Raw genomic sequence first — 18183 nt, 5'->3', positions numbered from 1 at the left:
ACTTGTATCTAAGATCACCATTGTAGACGTCAGAGCAGCCTTCTCGAAGGTCAACCCTCAGAAAGCCACTGGCCCGGATGGGGTACCCGGACGGGCACTCAGGTCTTGTGCGGATCAGCTGGCGGGGGTATTCGCAGACATCTTCAACCTCTCTTTACAACAATCTGAGTTCCCTTTCTGCTTCAAGAAGATGACCAGCATCCCTGTACCAAGAAAAAGCCAAGCAGCGTGCCTTAATGACTATCGTCCAGTGGCTCTGACATCCATCATCATGAAGTGCTTTGAAAGGTTAGTCAGGCACGAATCAACTCCAGACTCCCGGATTGCCTTGATCCACTACAGTTCGCCTACCGCTGCAACAAGTCCACAGCAGACGCCATCTCCATGGCCCTGCATTCTACCCTGGAACACCTAGATAACAAAGACACCTATGTCAGACTCCTATTTATCGACTACAGCTCAGCCTTCAACACCATTATTCCTACAAAACTCATCACCAAACTCCGTGGCCTTGGCCTCGGCTCCTCCCTCTGCGACTGGATCCTGAACTTTCGAACCCACAGGCCACAATCAGTAAGGATAGGCAACAACACCTCATCCACGATCATCCTCAACCCCGGTGCCCCACAAGGCTGTGTCCTCAGCCCCCTACTATACTCCTATGACTGTGTGGCCAAATTCCCCTCCAACTCGATTTTCAAATTTACTGATGACATCACAGTAATGGGTCAGATTTCAAACAATGACGAGACAGAGTATAGGAATGAGAGAGAGAATCTGGTGAACTGATCTGACGTCAATAATCTATCCTCAAGAGGGATTGTCATCGACTTCAGGAAGCGTAGTGGAGTACAGGCCCCTGTCTACATCAATGGGAACGAAGTCGAAAGGGTCGAGAGCTTCAGGTTTTTAGGTGACCAGATCACCAACAGCCTGGCCTGGTCCCCCCATGCCGACACTATAGTTAAGAAAGCCCACCAACGACTCTACTTTCTCAGAAGACTTAGGAAATTTGGCACGTCAGCTACGACCCTCACCAAGTTCTACAGATGCACCATAGAAAGCATTCTTTCTGGTTGTATCACAGCTTGGTATGGTTCCTGCTCTGCCCAAGACCACAGGAAACTGCAAAAGGTCGTGAATGTAGCCAAATCCATCACGTAAACCAGCCTCCCATCCATTGACTCTGTCTACAATTCCCGCTGCCTCAGAAAGGCAGCCAGCATAAGTAAGGACCCCACGCATCCCGGAGATACTCTCTTCCACCTTCTTTCATCAGGAAAAAGATACCAAAGTTTGAGGTCAGGTACCAACTGACTCAAGAACAACTTCTTCCCTACTGCCATCAGACCTTTGAATGGACCTACCTCGTATTAAGTTCTACACCTTGCTATGACTGTAACTTTATATTCTGCAGTCTCTCCTTCCTTCCCTATGTACGGTATGCATTATTTGTACAGCATGCAAGAAACAATATTTTTCACTGTATACTAATACATGTGACAATAATAAATCAAATCAAAAATCAAATCAACAACTTGACAAGGCTCCTTCAACAGCACCTTCCAAACCTGTGACGTCTACCACCTAGAAGGATAAGGGCAGCAGACATATGGGAACACCACCACCTACAACTCCCCTGCAAGCCACATACCATCCTGACTGGGAACCGGTCCACCGTTCCTTCACTGTCGCTGGGTCAAAATCCAGGAATTTCCTTCCTAACAGCACTGTGGGTGTACCTATACCACATGGAATGCAACGGTTCAAGGAAACTCAACACCACCTTCATGAGGGCAATTAGGAATGGGCTATAATTGCTGGCCTCGCCAATGTTACCTATAAACCATGATCAAATGAAAAAAAAGCACTGTAATAGGCAGTCACGCTGAGCTTAAATGGTTGCAGTCTGAGCCTCCACTTGCAGGGTGGGGGACGTTTCCAGGGGGAGGAAGTGAGCTGGGGGAGGCCCTGTGACCTTGGGGGAGAGGGGGCTTGATGTCCATAGGGAAGGGGGGTCCATTTTTATTTATTTTAGATGGGGTGCCCTATTTAAAGGCCAGGAGCTGAGGCTGCTGATGGGGTGGGCTCATTCAGAGCCAGCATGACATCGTGGGAGCTGTCCCTTCCATTTTCTATCCCACAAGTGTTCAGAAGTACAGCGGGAAAACGCGGCAAGGCAGCCGGCGGGCTGCCCTCCACTTTTCCTGCCGGAAAAAACGCTTAGAAGATAAATTAAGAAAAATTCCACCTTTATCTTCTGAATGGGATATTAAATAAATACCCATCTGGCTGCTCGGGTGGATATAAAAGATCCCAGTACACTATTTTGAAGAAGAGCGATGGAGTTATCCCTGGTGCCCTGGCAAATATCTATCCCTCAATCAACATCACCAGTAACAGGTTATCTGGTCATAATGATGTTAGTGTTTGTGGGGTTTTGTTAAGCATGCAGTACACCAGTGACTACAGGTAAAAGACCACAAAACCGGAAACCTTGGGACCAAACCCCAGCCAGTTTTCAGACGTTGGCGGGTTTCAGAAAACAAAAATCAGAACCCCTTAATTCAGTGAATAGTGGACACATGAAAACCAAATGATATGACAGGAAAGTACTTTGGGGTCAAGGGTTGCTCCCACCATTCAGAACGTGGGAAACAAAAGACACGTGAAGCCACGGCAATCCAGCTACTCCCCGAACTTTACCAAACTGAGTCAGGTGGGGTCAAAGATTGATTGATTGATTGATTTATTATCACATGTACCGAAGTACGGTGAAAAGCATTTTTCCGCGGCCAAGGGAATGTACACAGTACGTACATAGTAGACAAAAAGAATAATCAACAAAGTACATTGACAAATAGTGATTGGTTACAGTGCGGAACAAAGGCCAAACAAAGCAAATAAATGAGCAAGAGCAGCATACGGCGTCGTGAATAGTGTTCTTACAGGTGTTGCCAGTTTTCGATCCCAACAGCGTCGCCAATGCTGTTGCTAATATATATATATTTTTTTATATTTTTATTCTCCTCCTTTTTCACATTTTCTCCCACATTTACACCCATCAACAATAAACAATAATCAGCAAGATATGTCAATCCCCATAACAATAACAACGATCCCATCCGCCCACCAACACCCAAACATCAGCCCGCATGTTTACAAATGACAAAAAGGAATCGGGGATTACCCGTAGTCACCCTTAATCTACACAGCCCCCTCCCCCCCCCACCCCCCCCCCCCCCCAACTAATGTTCGATGCTATCCAGTTCTTGAAAGTGCATAATAAATAGTGCCCATGACGTGTAGAGCCCCTCCGAGCTTCCCCTCAGTTCGAACTTAACCTTCTCAAGGGTCAGGTATTCCAACAGGTCCCCCCGCCACGCCAGGGCACTGGGTGGAGAGGCTGCTCTCCATCCCAGCAGGATCCGCCTTTGGGCGATCAACGAGGCGAAGGCTATAATATCTGCCTCCGCTCCCGTTTCCAACCCTGGCTGATCCGACACCCCGAACATGGCCTCCTGGGGACCCGGGTCCAGTTTCACACGCACCACCTTGAAAATTACCCTAAATACATCCTTCCAGTACTCCCCTAGCTTTGGACAGGACCAAAACATATGAACGTGATTCGCGGGCCCCCCCCCTGCAACGCTCACACACATCCTCTACTCCTTTAAAAAATCGGCTCATCCTCGCCCTCGTGAGGTGCGCTCTATATACCACCTTCAGCTGTATCAGCCCCAAACTCGCACATGAGGTGGAGGCATTCACTCTCCGGAGCACCTCACACCAGACCCCCTCCTCTATAACCTCTCCCAACTCTTCCTCCCACTTTGCTTTGATCCCTTCCAGTGGTGCCTTATCCTCTTCCAGAATAGCTCCGTACACCGCTGACTCTGCCCCCTTCCCCAGTCCCCTTGTCGTCAACACCTCCTCCAGCAATGTGGAGGCCGGTTCCTCAGGGAAGCTCTGTATCTCCTTCCTGGCAAAATCCCGAACCTGCATGTACCTAAACACTTCACCCTGCTCCAGCCCATACTTCGCTTCCAGCTCCCTCAATCCTGCAAACCGACCCCAAAGAAACAAACCTTTTAACGTCTTAATCCCCTTCTCTTCCCATTTCCAAAAACTTCCATCCCACCTCCCTGGCTCAAATCTGTGGTTCCCCCGAATCGGCATTTCCCTTGACCCTAAACCCAACCCGAAGTGTTGGCGAAACTGCCTCCAGATTTTCAATGAAGCTATTATTACTGGACTCCCTGAATATTTCCCCGGAGCTATCGGGAGCGGCGCTGTTGCAAGTGCCTTCAGCCCCGGCCCCCTGCACAAACTCTCCTCCATTCTGACCCACTGAGAATCAACCCCTCTGACCCAGCTCCACACTTTCTCCACGTTCCTCTGGCCACCTTCCCTCCCCATATGAATGAGGTAATCCTTCCCTCAATCTCCCTGAAAAAAGACTTTGGCAGGAAAATCGGTAGGCATTGAAAAATAAACAGGAATCGCGGCAACACATTCATGTTAACCACCTGTACCCGACCCGCCAGTGACAGAGGAAGGCCATCCCACCTTGCCAGATCAGCTTTCACGCTCCCCACCAAACTAGTGATGTTGTACCTACGAAGCCTCCCCCACTCCCAGGCAACCTGCACCCCAGATACCTAAAATGAGTCTCTGCCCTACGGAATGGCAGCCCCCCCACCCCTGCCCCCACCACCGGCCGAGACACCACAAAGTACTCACTCTTGTCCAGGTTCAACTTGTACCCTGAGAAAGACCCAAATACCCGCAGTAGCTCCAATATTCCTCCTATTGACGCACTCGGCTCCGACACATACAGCAGCAAGTAGTCAGCATATAAGGACACCCTATGATCTATCCCCACCTGCACTATTCCTTTCCATGCTCCCGAACTTCTCAATGCGATGGCCAACGGCTCAATTGCAAGTGCAAACAGCAGTTGGGACATAGGACATCCCTGTCTCGTCCCACGGTGGAGAGAAAAGTATCTCGAACTGATATTGTTTGTGCGGACACTCGCCTTCGGTTCCTTATATAATAGCTTTACCCAGTTCACAAACCTTGGTCCAATCCCAAACTGCTCCAGCACTGCCATCAGGTACCCCCATTCTACCCGATCAAACGCCTTCTCGGCGTCCAATGCCACAACTACCTCTGTTTCCTTTCTTTCTGCCGGTGCCATAACAACATTCAAAACCCTCCTAATGTTTGAAAACAGCTGCCTCCCTTTCACGAACCCCGTCTGATCCTCCCCTATCACCTTCGGAAGGCACTCCTCCAGCCTACCCGCCAGTACCTTCGCCAACAATTTTGGGTCCACATTCAGAAGTGATATGGGCCGATACGACCCACACTCCGTCGGATCCTTATCTTTTTTTAGTAACAGGGAAATCGATGCCTGCCCCAAGGTTTGTGGCAACACCCCCTTCCCTATCGCCTCCTCAAACATCCCCACCATCAGGGGTGCTAATCTATCCTTAAATTTTTTATAATATTCCATCGGAAACCCATCCGGCCCTGCCACCTTCCCCGACTGCATCCTCCCAATCGCATCCTTTATCTCCTGCTCCACTATTGCTCCTTCTAATGTAGCCCTGTCCCCCTCCCCTAGCCTCGGGTACTCCAACCCATCTAGAAATTCCTGCATCTCACGGTCTCCCCCGAGTGGCTCTGACTTGTACAACCTCTCATAAAACTCCTCAAAAACCTTGTTAATCAGCACTGGGGCTACCACCAACTTCCCTGCCCTATCCTTCACCTGAAGAATTTCCCTTGCCGCTGCCTCCCTCCGGAGCTGACCTGCGAACATACCTTGTCCAGCCTTATCTCCGTGTTCATAAACTGCACCCCTTGCTCGTCTCAGTTGGCGCACCGCCTTCCTGGTGGACAGTCGGTCGAAGCTCGCCTGTAGTTCCTTCCTCTTTTCCAGCTTCGCCAGGGTCCCCATCCTCTGCATACCTCCTATCTACCTCCAACATCTCATCTATTACCCTCTGCCGCTCCAACCTCTCCTCTTTATCCACCCTGGCCTTAAACAAAATTACCTCACTTCTCACCACCGCCTTTAGAGCCTCCCAGACGACTGCCTTCGACACCTCACCCGTACAATTGAAACCTACATATTCATTACTTACCTTTTCAATTTTCTCACAGAACACTTGGTTCCCCAAAAGCCCCACATCCAGTTTCCACCCCGGTCTCTGCGCTGCCCCCTTCTCCAGCACCATATCCACCCAATGTGGAGCGTGATCTGACACCGCATATGCCACTGACTCCAGCCAGCAAAGCCTTCCCCACCACAAAAAAGTCGATCCACGAGTATACCTTATGGACCGCTGAGGAAAATGAATACTCTCGTTCCCTTGGGTGCAGGAACCTCCAAGGGTCCACCCCTCCCATTTCCACCATTAGCCCAGCCAGCGCCTTCGCCCCTCCTGACGGGACCAGCGAGCGCGGCCGTGATCTGTCCAACCTTGGCTCCTGCACCAAGTTCCAGTCCCCCCCCACAATCAGCTCATGCGTGTCCAAGTCGGGAATAGCCCCAAACACCTTCCTCGCGAATCCCACATCGTCCCAATTGGGACCATATATGCTTAACAGCGCCACTAATCTCCCCTCCTGTGCCCCTGTCACAATCACATATCTACCCCCCTGATCTGCCACCACCTTCTCCATCTGGAAGCGTACCCTTTTGCTGACCAGCACCGCTACCCCTCGAGCCCTTCCATCAAATCCAGAGTGAAACACTTGGCCAACCCAGCCCTTTTTAATTCTCACCTGGTCCTTCACCCTCAAGTGAGTCTCCTGCAGCATTGCTACATCGGCTTTCAAACTTTTAAGATGTGCAAGCACCCTTGACCTCTTGACCGGACCTCCTAGCCCTCTCGCGTTCCACGTGATTATCCTTACTGGGGATCTCTCACCCCCCCCACCTTTCTTATCCACCATCACCATACCACCAGGCCCTGCCCCATAAGCCTGACCCGCCCCTGTCCATTGTTAACATCAAACCCCATCCCCCCCTCCCAAGAACCCCCCCTACAAAAACATCCTCCAACATCCATCCCTCCACCCCCTCTTGCTCGCCTCGTAGGCCCATTGAAGCCTGCTATCAAGGCTCCAACGTCCGCAGTCCTCCTCTCACCTCACCTCCGTTCACTAACTGACTTTAGTTAGCTAGCACGGGTGGCTCCCCCCGCCAAGACCTCTCGCCCCCTTCCACCCAGTCCCAGAGAAAGAAACACCAAAACAAACCCAACAATCCAACCCCTACAATTCACTAACAGAACATTTAACCGTCGCAACACAGAACGCCATTAACTTGAACTCTGTAACAATGCAAAGAGAAGTAAATTTCAATACAAATCAGTAAAAAGAAAGTTGTAACATTTGTACATTTTCCAGCCGCTCAAACACAGTCCACAGTCTCTCTTCCAGTTCCGCTCTTCACGTCTGTCCCAAGCCTTCTGCCCTCACGAACGCCTCAGCCATCTCCGCTGTCTCAAAATAAAAGTCTTTGGCGTTATATGTTACTCTCAACTTCGCCGGGTACACCACACCAAATCGCACCCCCTTCTTGTACAAAGCCGTCTTCAGTCGCCCAAACGCCGCTCGTCTTTTTGCCAACTCCACCGTCAAGTCCTGGTAGATCCGAACCGCAGTACCATCCCACAGCACCTCACGCTCCTGCTTCGCCCAGCTTAATACTTTCTCCTTCATGCAAAACTTATGGAAGCAGATAATTACTGCCCTTGGCGGCTCGTTCACTTTGGGCTTTGGCCTTAATGACCGATGAGCTCGGTCTAGCTCGTGCAGGATGGGGCTCTCACCCTCCCCCATCAGCTCCGCCAGCTTCTCAGCGAAGTATTGCGTTGGCCTTGGGCCCTCTGTCCCTTCAGGCAAGCCCACAATTCTCAAATTGTGCCGCCTTGAGCGGTTTTCCAAGTCTTCCAGCTTTGCTCGGAGTCATCTGTTAACCTCCACCACCCTCCGCAGCTCGTCCCCCATCGAGGTGAACTGGTCGCTGTGTCGTGTCACGGCCTCCTCCACCTCTTTCATCTTCTCGCCCTGCTCTCCCACCTCGGCCAATGCCTTTGCCACCTCCACCCTCATCAGGCTGATTGCCTCCTCCACCCATGACCTCAACACGACCGCCATCTCTTTCCTCAAGGTCTCCATGTGCCTCACCAAATGTTTTTCCAGCTCCACCGCCATCACCTTGGTCATCTTCTCCACCGTAAGTAGTGCGGCCCCGCCATCCCGTCAACACTTTTGCTCGTCTTCTTCTTCAGCGGCGAACACACGTTTCCTCCTTTCTTCGATGCTGCTCTTCGCATCCTTTAGCGGCTTATCGTTTTTTATCTTCTTTCCTTTCTCCTCTCTCCCCCTTCACCCTCCTGCCCTCCATCAATCTGACATTCTTCTTTTTTGAAAAAAAAAGGGGGGAGAGAGAAAAAAAAAAACTTTCACCAAACTTCCTTAAATCTTCTTTCTTTTTCCTCCGCATTCACCTGGGACCAGGCTTCAACCTTGTTTCTTCTTCCTAGGTGGGAGCCATCCGACGTGGAGCACCCTCCCTACATGGGGCCCTGGCCTCGGGCCTGCCGCCTCGGCCTCCTCGTAGCTCCGTCCCCGCTACTCTGACCTGCCGCGCTGGGCCCGGCGCCTCAACCCCCTGCCGCCCGACACCCGCGCGGGGTTCTTCGCCGGTTTTTAAACCGGCCCCGCTGGCTGCTCGTGGCAGCCCCAAAGACCGACGATAGTCGGGGGGTGCGTGAGGACTTGGGGATTTCCCCGAAATCGCTGCGAATCGCGGCCACCGGCAGGAGCTCTTGTTGCTGCGGCCACCCTGCTCGCCCACACCACCGGAAGTCCTGTTGCTAATATTAATGATAATGTTGGTGAACCACAAGCCTTCCCATATATCGATCAAATGACCACACAACCAGTTAGTTAGTTCAAAAGATAGTTTATTTACATACACAAGAGTTACCTCGACATGCAAACACAATATCTACCACGAGTTAAACTACACCTATCAGCTACAATAACCTATGCTTAACTTCAGGGCGACCAGCCTTTATCTGGATTTCACTTGGCTGATTCGAAGAAAGCAGCTCTGTCTCTGCTGGGCTCATCCATCAGGTAGCGATCGCTGGTCTTGAACTTGGCTGGCTATTCCTGCTACAATTGGTTTGGCACAGGCCGGAGCCAAAAGAGACAGAACACATGGCTGTGTCCTCTTTTATCCCTCTGGGATTTTGCGCTCTTTGGGACGGTCCTTAACCTTGGACCAATAGTTCGACAGGGCTCTGATCACAATAAAGGGGCGGGTGCCTTGGTGGCTGGGCGGGTCCTTAGCGGTCATTGACCTTGGCAGTTGGGCTTTCTGAGTAAAGGTTGTGGTGCCAATCAGTCTGTGGCTGTACCAGTTGCTTGATTGGAGTTCTGTTGTCCTAGGAAAATGGGCCATTGAAATGCAAACGAGCGGGGGATTCAATCAGGCTTGGTTACCTGTGTTTCAAATACACAAAGGCTCTGTATCTGTCTGAGTCATGGGTTGGCCATAATTCCCATTCTCCTTTGCAGGTGGCCATCTTAGATGGCTATGCAGGGAATAGATCAGTCCGAGGAAGAGTCGTTGAGGAGACTAGTGGCTGTGGGGAAGAAGTTGTTCCTATGCCTGGATGTACGGGTCTTCAGACTTCTATCTTCTGCCTGATGGAAGGGTCTGGAAGAGGGCAAAGCCTGGGTGTGTGGGGACTCTGACAATGCTGTCTGTCTTCCTGAGGCAGCAGGAGGTATAAACAGAATCATTGGGAGGGTGGCAAGCTTGTGTGATGCGTTGGGCTGAGTTCAAGCTTCTTGCGATCTTGGGCCGAGCAGTTGCAATAGCAAGCTGTGATGCAGCTGGATAGGATTCTTTCTGTGGCACATCTGCAGAAGTTTGAAAGTCGATGCAGACATGCCGAATTTCTTTAGCTTCCGTAGAAAAGAGAGATGTTGTTCGCTTTCTTTACTGTTACATCAACGTGAGTGGACCAGGACAGATAGTTGGTGATGGTGACCCCAAGGAACACTTAAAGCTATCGACCATCTTCACTTTGGAGTCACTGATTAGTCGGGGGGGGGGGGGGGGGGTGAGGGGGATGGGGGGGGGGGGGGTGTCGTGCTATGCTTCCTGATGTCGATGATCAGTTCCTTGGTTTTTCTGACATTTAGAGAGAGGGTTTGTTTTCGGTGCACCATGCAGTCAAGTCCCTTCTGTAGTCTGATTCTTCGTTGTTTGAGATACGACCCACCACAGTCGTATCATCCGCAAACTTTTAGATTGAGTTACAAACATAGACATAGACATAGACTGTGGAGTTAAATCTTGCCACACAGTCGTGTGTGTACAGGGAGTACAGTAGAGGACTGAGCACACATCCTTGCGGGGCTCCGGTGTTGAGGACTATTGTGGAGGAGGTGTTGTTACCTATCCTGACAGATTGCAGTCTGTTGGTGAGGAAGTCAAGGATCCAGCTTCACAGAGAGGGGTAAAGTCCAAGATTGCAGAGTTTGGTTATTAGTCTTGTCGGGATAATAGTGTTGAAGACGGAGCTGTAGTCTATGAACAGCAGTCTTACATAGGTGTCCTTTTTGTCGAGGTGTTCGAGTGTTGATTGTAGAGCCAGGGAGATAGCATCTGCAATCCTGTTGCCGCGATAGGCGAACTGAAATGGATCGAGACCATCTGGGAGGCTGATGTTGATCCATCTAATGACTAGCCGCTCAAAGCATTTCATGATAACAGATGTCAGTGCCACCGGTCGATAATCATTGGATCACGCTACCTTGTTCTTTTTTGGCACTGGTATTATGGTGGTCTTCTTGAAGCAGATGGGGACCTCAGAGCAGAGAAGTGAGATGTTGAAGATGTCTGCGAATATGCTTGCCAGCTGGTCTGCGCAGCATCTGAGTGCTCACCCAGGGACTCTGTCAGGTCCCGTCGCTTTCTGGCTTGGCTCACCAAGCCACTCAAATCATCAGGAGCACGACACGCATAAGTACCTGAGGTGACAGCATGCCAATGCAGCAACTCCCCGAACAAGCCAATACAAGCTTTTTCACTCATTTAAAACTTGTGCTTGGCCCACTTTTAAAAAATGTCTAGTTTTTGGGCACTGCAAGTTTTTGGATAGCCGGATTTGAGGTCATGTATCTGTATACACTTCAAAAAGTACTTCATTTGCCGTATAGAACTTTGAGATGTCTGGTGGATGTGAAAATCCCTTCATAAATGCAAGTCTTTCCTTTTAAGCCGAGGCAACTAAAGGCGTAGTCACTGATAGTGACGGGTTGAAAATCAAGGGTGCGCAGGAGGCCAGAATTGGAGGAGTGTTGAAATTCTGGCATGCTAGAGAAGATTACATAGATATAGAGGGAAGAAGCTAAGAGGAACTTCAAAATGAGGATGAGAATTACAGCAGTGAGACACTGGTCCGCCTTGGGATTTAGCTTTACACTTTTTTCTGGATATTAAATCCCATCTGGATGGTAAGACCGCAAGCTTCTCAAGTATTTTTGTTGGGTGTGGTGCACTCACTTCTGCACTGGGTATTATATCCAGAAAACCTGCAGCTTAAGCTTCCCAGCTTGGGAAATGGATGCATACACATAACTTTGATAAGTTTTTAAAAAAAACATCTGTCCCTTTGTTGCTGAGCAACAAACACCAATTACTTTTCTGTCATCTACATCCAGCCACCAATCAAGACAGGAAAAGATCAGGTGATGTGTACAAAGATGAACACTCTATATACAGATCCATCGAATCATTTAAAGGGAGAAGTTAACCTCAGCCCAATATGCTCCAAAGTGAACTTTGTTTTTTCATTTGGACCTAAAATGACGCTTTTCATTTCAACTTGAATTTCATTCCCTTCGGTTATTTTCTGTGCCAAGATACATTTGTATGTAAATTATAATATGCCTGATGACAGTCTGTTGACTATTTATGATAATGTTGGCTTTATGTCATGTAATCTCACTACCCATGTTGAGCAGACAGGGGTACAGTTCCAAAAGCAGGACATTCCAGAAGTATTTGGCAGGTCAGCCAGCCACAGCGGAGCGAGAAACAAAGTTAACGTTTCAGGTTGATGTCCTTTCATCAGAACTGGAACAAATAACATGTAACACCTTTTCAGCGAGACATTTTGGTGGTGGTTGGTGAGGGCATGCTGGGAGGCGGGACATGGGAAGAACAAAATCGGAAGGTCTGTGAGAGGGGGAAGGCAGGAGACATTAAACGACAGACGGAATGGTGCAACAAGGTAAAAGAAGATGGTAATGGGACACTACAGAGGGACAAAATATGTTTATCCCCTGTTTATCCTGTTTATCACCTTTCTCCTTCCTGAAATAATGCAGAGATTGCAATTTTCTAACCTTAAGGCACAAATATACACAATAATACTTACTATTTCCTCTCTCATTTATTGAGCACGGTTGCTTAACTACACACATACCTTTGGGAGTTCATTGGTTTTGTGCTCCACCTATGACTACTTCCCACTGTCTGTAAAACTCAGCTCATTTATTGCAATCAAATTATTTCTCACTCCTTTGAAGCTTGCTACATATAAATTCGTAGTTTATGACTCTCCCTTCTTCCTCTCAAACCTAATATCACATTCAAACATGGTCACTTGCACCATATCTGCATAATTGCTTCAAGAATTGGCTCCACCAACTTACAAAACGATTTATTATAACTATGTACAGTGTTTAAATGGTCTTTCTCAACCTTGTCCCTCGCCTGAGGTGTGGTGATCCTCAGGTTAAATCACCACCAAGCAGGTCTCCCCCTCAAAGGGGAAAGCGGCCTATGGTCATCTGGGACAATGGCAACTTTACTTACTAGTAGCACCCCTGGAACCAATCCAGTGAACCTTTGCTCTGTTGCTTCCATACTCAGCTCATCTTCAGCTACTATATCTTCTAGCTCCACATCTCCCTTGCTCCAATGTGTGAGTTGTGTATTCATCTTTGTTCTGAGTTGGAACAAGGTCACTTTAAGAGTCTGATCACGTGATATTGATGACATCATCGACGGTTTGCACAGGCAAGCGGGACGTCTATCCTAACAGGCAGAGTAAACACTCTCCCAATAAAGCTCTTGTTTGCTTGTACCTCTGTGGTCTGCAAACTTATCTGCTAAAAATCCAACAAAGAAAACTGGCAAAGAGGAAGTCGGAACCACACTGGCGGACTCCCGGAGAGTAAAAAAATATAGAAAAATCGTCGACCCTTGGGCAGGCACCTGAAAACGATTAAGCTTAAAACTTTATTACACCAAAGCTGGCGATGGAGAGGTGCCCAAAATATCAGTAGCAGCCATCGAATGAACCAAAATTTAAACATAGATTTGGGAGGAAAGAACTTTGAAAAGAAGCTCACCCCGTGCTCTGCCCAGAAAGATCTGGAGCAGTAGAGGCGGCATTGTGAGTAGCAAGTACACTGCAATAATAGTTTGGAGCTGGGTATTTTCCAAATCTCGGAAGGAAACAGGCTGAGTTCAGGGGTACCTTGTTTGAAAAAGGAAGCAAGGTGAGGAAAAACGTTTATGGCACACCGTGCTTTCACAAACCCTTTCCATAGTAAAACTGATGGGAATGTTTAACATTATTGGACTGTATGACTGAGCAATGGAGCTCATATCCTGAAATATTCAATTATTTTGTCCAAGCACATAAATTTGTGGCAGGTATTGTAGTCCAATCTTTCCTGAGTACAATGGGGGAAACAGACAACCTCCTGTGAAGTTTGGTGCTTCCAAAAAAACCAGGCTTGAAAATCTATGATGAGATCATAGATATATTGCAGGGCCACCTCTCAGCTAAACCTTTGATCATCGGTGAGAGGTTCCTGTTCTGTAAATGTAACCAACAAGAAGGAGAATCAATCACACAGTTCAGAACTACTTTAAAGAAATTAGTCGCATACTCTGAATTTGGAGGTGTCTTGAATGACACCATTAGAGACAGCCTAGTGTGTGGATTAATAAGCAAAACTATCAAAAAAAGACTGATAACAGAAAGCAACTTATCATAGAATTTTGAACTATCAGAGAATTTTGAACTACAAAAAAGACTGATAACAGAAAGCAACTTATCATAGAATTGAACATAAAGAAATCTTTAGAAGGCATGATCTCTATGGAATTAGCAGCTAAGGAAGACCAACAATTAAGTTTGAGCACTAGAATCTATAAATTGTTGGCTGGGGCCCAAACACAGACACAGGATCGAAATTGCCACCGATGTGCAGAAACGATCCACGTGACACAAAAAGGGCACAAAAAAGGACCAAAGTTAGATGGTGAACTGTAGTTGAATGTACTGGCCATTGTGGATGCAACAAACCGCTACTGGATCACGCCTTTATGGGACGGACAATAGGTGAAAATGGAGGTGGACACTGGAGCAGCAGCTTAGTTGGTACCAGAAACTGTTTAATTAAAGAAACTATGACATGGAACCTTAAAACCCTCAAAGATAACACTAAAACCCAGACTGGGGAAGTGAATCCATTGAAGGGCCATAACAAGTAATTGTGTAGCTAAATGGACAGACTGCAGACTTGTTGCTGCAAGTCATTAAAGGTAACTATCCAGCCCAAATTAGGAGAAGCTAGCTCGGGAGAATCAAGCTAAACTGGTCTATCGAAGATTTTAAAGAAAGATGCCAGTGTCTTTAATAGAGTTCTGGGAAGCATGAAAGTGATCTCAGTAAAGCTAAAGATTAAGGATTAAAGCCAACCAAAGGATATTAAACCTAAGGTCAAGGCAGAATTATAGTGGCTGGTCAAGGCGGGGGTCCTTGAACCAATTAATGTAAGTGATTGGGCCATGCCAATAGTACCTGTGATGAAGAAAGATGGTTTAGTACGCATCAGTGGCGATTTTAACATTATTAATCCGGTACTATGTATAAACCAATACTCATTACCTTTAATTGATAATCTATTTTCTGAGTTGGCTGAGGCCAGCGTTTCAGTGAGGTTGACCCTTGACAAGCATATCTCCAGATAAATGTGGATCCAGATTCACAACAGTATTTGACAATCATGACCCACAAAAAGGCTATTCAGATATAAAAGATTTCCATTTGGCATCACATCCAGATTTGCGTTGTTCCAACTTGTCATGGATCAAATTCCGAGTGGATTAGAAGGAGTCCTGTTCTACTTAGATGATACCTTAGTTACTGGAAAGAATGAAGAAGAGCATCTTGAAAAATTAGATGCCACACTCCAGAGGCTATAAGTTTACGGACTATGTGTACAGAAGGATAAATGTGAATTCTTCACGTCTTCTATTGAATATCTGGGGCATGTCATAGATGCAAAGAGACTGCACAAATTGCCACCAAAAGTAAAATCCACAGCTGAGGCACCTGCACCTCAAAACGTAAATCAACTTCAATCATATTTGGGCTTGTTAAACTATTATGGAAGGTTTCTTCCTAATCGAGAAACTATTTTCATGCCGTTACACAATTTATTGTGGTAAAACAGGAAATGGAAATGAGTGGAACAGTGTGAGAAGGCCTTCATACTAGCGAAAGAGGCACTATTAAAGCCAGAAGTCCTGACACACTTTGATCTGAAGTTACCCTTGCAACTGGCTTGCAATGCATCACCTTATGGGGTGGGAGCAGTGGTTTCTCACATAATGCCCAGTGGTGAAAAGAAGCCAAGAGCGTTTGCATCACGATCCTTGAACAAAGCAGAAATGAACTATGCACAGGTAGAGAAGGAAGCTCTAGGCATCATTTTCAGAATTAAATGATTTTACCAATACCAATATGGAAGGAAATTTACTTTACTCATGGATCATCGACCACAGACATCGCTACTTGGGCCGTACATCAGTATTCCATCTCAATTAGTGAACCGGATGCAGAGATGGGCATTGCTGTTGTCAGCACATACATACACGATAAAATATCTTCGGTCAAGTTGCCATGGGAACACTGATTGTCTCTCCAAATTACCTTTACCTAACGAGTCAATAATGAATAGTTGGAGTGTTAATCTGTTCTATTTTGAAGAAGTCGATAACACTCCTGTAACTGCAGGACCAGTTAAGAAGTATGCCAGAAATAATCCATTACTGCCAGAGGTTATGGACATGGTACTTCATGGCAAGAATGAGTGAGCAAATCCGGAGTTGAAGCCATACATTACCCGAAGATCAAACTGTCCGTACACACTGATTGTCTCCTCTGTGGAATAATTCATCATTCCACTATTGATAAGGAAACCTACCCTAATCCAACTTAATGATGGTCATTGTGGGATAATAAGGATGAAGGAGATAGCCAGAAGCTATTTTTGATGGCCAGGGCTCGATGGTAAAATCGAGGAGAAGGTGGGCATGCATTCGGCTTGTGCAAAGGCTGGAAACCTGCCGCCATGAGCGTATTACACCCATTGGAATGGCCAGAAGGGTCATGGTAAAGAGTTCATATAGATTATACTGTACCATTCGAAGGGCAAATGTTTTTCATTGAGGTAGGCTCGCACTTGAAATGGCTCGAAGTCGTCAATTTGAAGACTATATCCTCAGAGAAAACAGTAGAAAGACTTGGTGAGATTTTTGCAAGATTCGGATACCCTGAACAACATGTTGGCTACAATGGGCCACAGTTCATTTTGCAAGAATTCACAAATTATTTAAAGGAGAATGGAATCCAACACATCCGATCCGCTCCTTACCAGCCTTGTAGCCTTGTAGCCTTGTAGCCACAAGCACGGTAGCATTGTGGATAGCACAATTGCTTCACAGCTCCAGGGTCCCAAGTTCGATTCCAGCTTGGGTCACTGTCTGTGCGGAGTCTGCACATCCTCCCAGTGTGTGCGTGGGTGGGTTTCCTCCGGGTGCTCCGGTTTCCTCCCACAGTCCAAAGATGTGCAGGTTAGGTGGATTGGCCATGATAAATTGCCCTTAGTGTCCAAAATTGCCCTTAGTGTTGGGTGGGGTTACTGGGTGATGGGAATGGGGTGGCAGTGTTGACCTTGGGTAGGGTGCTCTTTCCAAGAGCCAGTGCAGACTCGATGGGCCGAATGGCCTCCTTCTGCACTGTAAATTCTATGATTCTATGATTCTGTCACAAATGGGCTGGCTGAAAGGTTTGTTCAAGCAATGAAGCATTCACTGAAGCTAACCCGCGAGCAAGGATCATTGTTTAAATGATTAAGCCAATTCCTGATGACATACAGGAACACAGCACATTTGCCAACCCAAGGTACTACGGCATTACTCATGGCAAAATGTCAGTTACGCACAGCGGTTGATTTGCTGAAGCTACCTGAGAGAAGAGAAAATGTTGAGAGGGAAGAGCAAAGTCTGGTTTTGCAATGTGAGAATAGGGGCAAATGCCATGGCTTTGAGCTTCAGCCTGCACTTGATGTTCGCAGGATCGGCAATGAGGGCGGAAAATCTCACGAGAATCAGGAAAAATGATTCTCGCTGGAGAGATTTCATTTCCCCATTTTCCCCGCTCCTCATCGGCAATGTCACGAGATCGACACCTCATTTTATTAAATTTTAATACATTTCCATGTCATTAGCAGCCACCCCGCCAAATGATCCCCCCTCACCAAATATTCATACCATCACGTCGGCGAGGTTCACAACATGTTTGGACAGTCATAAAGCAGTCGAATGGATCTCTCCAGGGATGCAGACATAAGAATAACCCTAGGGCTTAGAGCGACATGCCCGGGGAGTTCCTTATCACTGCCCGGAGAGTTTGGCAGTGCCAACCTTGCAGTGCCAGTCTTGCCAGGGAAGTGCAAGGGTAGACCCTAGTGGGAGCCCCATTGGGGGGGTGGGGCGGTGCATTAATGTATGATGGGCAAGGAGGATGGTGATGAGGATAGGCGGGAAGAAGGAAGGGAAGAACCCCCAATACCTTTGTGACGGGGGCTGGGGGCCGTTAGGCTCCAGCGCTGATCAGGGCGCTCTTTAAAGACAGTTCTCCGATATCTTTGCTGCCTGTTCCTGGCTTTATGAGGCCCCACCCTGCCATAGTGATGGCGTAAACCATGCTCACTCATTCTTTTGGCAAATAGGCTCAAGATTCTGTGAGAAAACTGATGTGGGGAATTGGA

Source organism: Scyliorhinus torazame, chromosome 7 (genome assembly GCF_047496885.1).
Source record: "Scyliorhinus torazame isolate Kashiwa2021f chromosome 7, sScyTor2.1, whole genome shotgun sequence".
In the NCBI taxonomy this organism is placed as follows: domain Eukaryota; kingdom Metazoa; phylum Chordata; class Chondrichthyes; order Carcharhiniformes; family Scyliorhinidae; genus Scyliorhinus; species Scyliorhinus torazame.
The sequence above is the reverse complement of the archived record's forward strand: the minus strand, read 5'-3'. Positions refer to the sequence as shown.